The sequence below is a fragment of the Thermobia domestica genome, chromosome 12 (genome assembly GCF_964235325.1).
Source record: "Thermobia domestica chromosome 12, izTheDome1.hap1.1, whole genome shotgun sequence".
Classification (NCBI taxonomy): domain Eukaryota; kingdom Metazoa; phylum Arthropoda; class Insecta; order Zygentoma; family Lepismatidae; genus Thermobia; species Thermobia domestica.
The window spans coordinates 133374292-133379298 of NC_137465.1; positions in this window are offsets into that span (position 1 = coordinate 133374292).

Below are 5007 nucleotides of genomic sequence, written 5' to 3' on the forward strand. Positions count from 1 at the left end.
TTTAAATAAAAAATCCTGATGTACAGTTGTGTTATTTTGAAAGGACTTTTGATCAAACAAATATGACGTAGTTGTCTCATTTTTGAGTATCTGTAACTTTCTTCAGGAAATTAGTCTTACTGTTAGATATGATAGTACCATACAGGTATGCATATGTTACTCTTTAGGACTTCCACATTTTCAGACTGATAGAAGGGAACACTTTATAAATATTTACACTAAAACTCGGAATATCCTACGAAAATTCACAATATAGTTATAGTTATGTACTTGATGTTTTGCTAAAATAGAATTAATGAAATGTTACATTAAACACTTATCAAAAGTAACGTTCTCAAAGTTTTAAGAATAAAAAGCATGACACTTTACGCAAGTTTACAGTATACACTCTAAATACAGTAGCCACTATTTCAGAGGTACCAAACGGCCGTTTTGTACTCATTAATTTAGCAGGTACATGGTACCCAAGAGATAGCAGATACAATGTACCTATGATTTTTTAGCTACAATTATATTTCATGGGTAATAAAGCGCCTAATTTCATGGGTACATGTACAGTCAGAAACAATATTAAGTATAGTTTGTAGCTATCATTTCATATACCTCCAGCCTATACTTAATATTGTTTCTGACTGCATCTATTATGTGAAGCCACGGTGGCTCAGTGGTAGAGCGTTCATCTCTGGTGCATGGACTCCCTGGTTCGACTCTAGCTCTCGCCAAGTGAACTTTGTGGTGGACAAACACAATGTACGCGGGTTTTCTTGGGGACTTCCCGTTTCCTTCCACTTTCTTCATTCCACCATTTCATTCAGTTCTCCTCATCACCGTCTTCTTTAGCCTACCCAGCATAACCGTGGAACGTAAAACTCAAAGATTTCATTTCATTTTGTACCTGTTTTATTGATAAATACAAGGCGATTCAGTCAATACCAGTATATATCTATATTACATCACTTAACAACATTCGCTATTATAGCTTGTAATGTAAGCATTTCTCAATCAACAGTAAAAGTCACAACCACTCTGATTAACGTAAATGTGGTAAAAATGTGACGGTTTTGTATGAAACCTAGGTGGGCGCGTGGGAAAACTTTCTGGTGAGATAACGTGAGTCTGTTGTTCACTACACAAGTAGAAATATTGGTTTAATTTATTTTTTAAAAACTCTTAAATGGAAACAAGGATCATGTGACGCATCATCTTAAGACTAGATTTCAATAGGAATTCAAAGGCGAAGTCAGTTTTTAAGTATTTGAACCCTGGCACTTTTCAGCAATGACTTTATAAATGATACTAAAATTGGGAACAACATGCAATTGGTTACGTAAACAGTAATAATGAAACACTCACTTTTTCAAAGAAGTTCTCATGAAATACTGGAACAAAATGAGGTGGGCTCCTTTTTCCATTTAAGATTTTTTTTAGACATATCCAACATGGCTGCCTCCAAAATTGCTTACAGAACACATTATACTGCTAGAAATTTCCCGCACCCACCTAAGCCCATTTACAATTATACCTCTTTTACTTCAAAGTATACAGTAATCAGGGTGGTTCTAACTTTGACTTACCTTGCACCATATCATATATGAATATACCTTGTACTTTGAACATTAGTAACGATACTTGTCATACCTCTAATGATAATAATTGATGTTAAGTGCTTCAATCATTCCGACACCGTTGTAACTGTATAATCATGTTTTAAATAATACACCATAATTAAACACAGAGATTGGAAGCCATGCTTCGCGCAATAGTGTACAAAAGGATTTAAAAAAAAAAAAAAACTTTCAAATAAATCAACCTTATATTTCTCCTTATTTTAAACACAAATATTTATTTGACTTGAAATGTTTGAATATACTTTATATTAATGACCTAAGTACGGCCATTCGTCCTATTTGAAGGACGCGCCTCCTGATTAAAAAATGGAGAATCTGTCCTTCCACAAGATTGTGGACCTTCCAGAAGAGGTATCCTACAAAGAATGAATATGGGTGTGATCTTATCTATCAAACATTGCCTTTGGAAAGCAGTGAACGAATATTCGTATCCTTTTTTTTTTTTTTTTGCTAAGATTGGAAGCCATACAGAACTGAGACTTCCTTTCTCTTTAGTGATGATTTCTATGCTGCCACAAATTTGCAAAGCCCTCTTACGTGTGGACAAACATTGTAGGACCTTTCGGACGTTCAAGCCTTTACCCTGAAGGATGTTTAAGTTACAAGTTTTCTGATTAAAGTAATGAAAGTGCATAAAAGTACCATCGACAATATTTTCCATATCAAAGCTTTGCTTTTATCAACCCAAATAAAACAACATAATAGCTGAGCAATGCAAATACATTTCATTAAAAGCTAAGTTTTTAGTTTTTAATAAAACGTATTTTCGTTGCTCAGCAATTATTTTATTTTACTTGGGGCAAATTGCCACATATTCTTCTTCAAGCTGTGCAATGGGAATGAGGAAAAATACCTCAGTTTGCGCGTGAGGACTCACACAGATTAAAGTATAACAAATGCAATAAAGCAAATCCGGAAGCTACGCGAAAAATTTCAAGAACAACCTCGGACCAGAAAAGTTTCTTGGTAAGGGGAGTTGCTAGGGAAGCGCTACTAATGCAAATTTGATGTTTTAACAGATTATTTTTCACAATTTTTCTCTGTTATATTATATAATCATATAAAATAATGAATAAACATTATTATTTTAAAATAAAGTGCTAAAAGTACTTGATATACGGGAACATAATTCAAGTGAAACAAAGTTAAGTTTATTGCTATTGTTTAATTGCTGTTTTTACAATTGTTGTCGTTATAATTTATAGTGTTTTTTGTAGTGTCTATAGGACGCTGCGTTTGATGTTTCGTTGTCACGTGTCAAAATAATTGTTTGCAAGAATCTCAGAAATAGTTCAAACCAAGTTGAGTATAATAAATTCTTAACGTAATAAATACATAAGAGCAGCAAGCAGGCCTCTTCGATATCTCAGCAGTTTCTCCATTTCCCGTCCACAGGATTTTGGACTCGGCAGTATAGAACAGGGTTGTACTTGAGGTTTCAAGGTTTCTTGAAACGATTCCTGTAATATATATATATATATATATATATATATATATATATATATATATATATATATATATATATATATATATATATATATATATATATATATATATCCAAAGGAATAGTTTAGATATGTTTAGTAAAATATCAGGAATACAGTACATATTTACATAAAGAAATAAAATCACGAAGTAGCAGTGCTATGTAAAATATACAATAATTATCCTATCAAGTGTAGCTACATAAAAAAAACTTGTTTACATATTATTACATATTATCGTTATGTAGACGACAAACAAATAGAAGTTAAGAACCGGGCTCGCCTACATTTTGGACTCGCTACCGGTCTGTGAAGAAGTCGTGGGATCGTGTTGAGTAGAGACAAATAATTAAGTACGAAAAATTATATCAAAAGTTAGATGTAGTAGTTCAACAAACTGAAATGAAATAAATTTATGGTTGCTTTTACTTAAATTACTAATAGCACAATAGCAGAAACAGATACATAGTAGAGAGATGCAGTAGGGTTATTTTTTCCATCTGATCTTTTCCGCACTGATCTTCTTGCTCATAGGCAAGCGAAGCCACTCTGAGCGAAGCAAATTAAAATATGCTAATAGCTGTGACAACCCTTGACGCACATGCGATAACCAATGACAGCGTCAACTCCTTTCAACAAAATCGAACGTTGATTGTTTTTTTTTTTTTTTTTTTTTTTTTTAGCCGTACAGACCGTGAAAACGGATTGCCACTGCGTATATAGGAAGATGCTTATCTGTATTTAATTTTTGTGTCTCGTGAAATTTTCATATTCCAACAAAAATGTACAGAATGTATTAAATCATATCAAGCAGAAGTCGCATGCTCAACAATGCACTAGCATCATCATTACATTTGACAATATCTGCTTTGTTTCATTTCTGCTACATTTGTGGTGAACTAATGTTTAAATCTCAGAGGCGAAATTTTACCACTTGTAAAAAGGTGTTACGAGCTTTACTTTGGCTGCAAAGCGGGTGATTTTGATAAACCATAGGCTCCGAATATATGTTGTGTGACATGTCTGCGGCTTCCCACAGGATGGAAAAAGGGCACACATCATGTGTCTTTTGCAATTCTCATGATCTAGAGGGAACAAAAAGACCATTCCAGTGACTGCTACTTTTGTTTAACAAACATATAAGGAATTACAAAAAATAAAACTAAACATACCGTTACATATCCAAATTTGCCTTTTGCCATGAAACCTGTATCACATAGTGACGAGTATCCACTACCGAAGTGTCCAGATTTTGTGACCGTAAGTGAAGACTCTGACTCCGAGGCAGTGCATACTGAGGAAGAAACTGGTGATCCTACATTCGAGGCTTCTACATCAGAATCCCACCTACTAACTCAAGCAGACCTCAATGATAACATTCGGGATTTACAGTTGTCGAAACAACAAGCGCAACTTCTAGATTCAAGGCTCGAAGGTTGGAGTCTATTACACAAAGAAACAAGGATATGCGTGTATCGTAGTCGCGATAGTGATTTCAAAGAACATTTTTCTACAGAGGATGGTATCGTGTTCTGTAATAATGTTAGTGCAGTTATGGAGGCTCTTGGACATGAACACCAGCCACATGAATGTCGATTGTTCATAGACTCCTCGAAAATTAGTTTCAAGGCGGTGCTTCTGCATAATGGAAATGAATTACCATCAATGCCTGGGGCCCATGCAGTTGACATGAAAGAGACATATCAGAATATAAAATTATTGTTAGATAAACTCCGGTACACAAAATATAACTGGCATATTTGTGTTGATTTAAAGGTCATAGCTTTACGTCTTGGCTTGCAACTGGAACACACAAAATTTTGTTGTTTCCTATGTGAATGGAACAGCAGAGATAGGAAGTCGCACTACTTTAACAAGAAATGGCCTAAACGTGA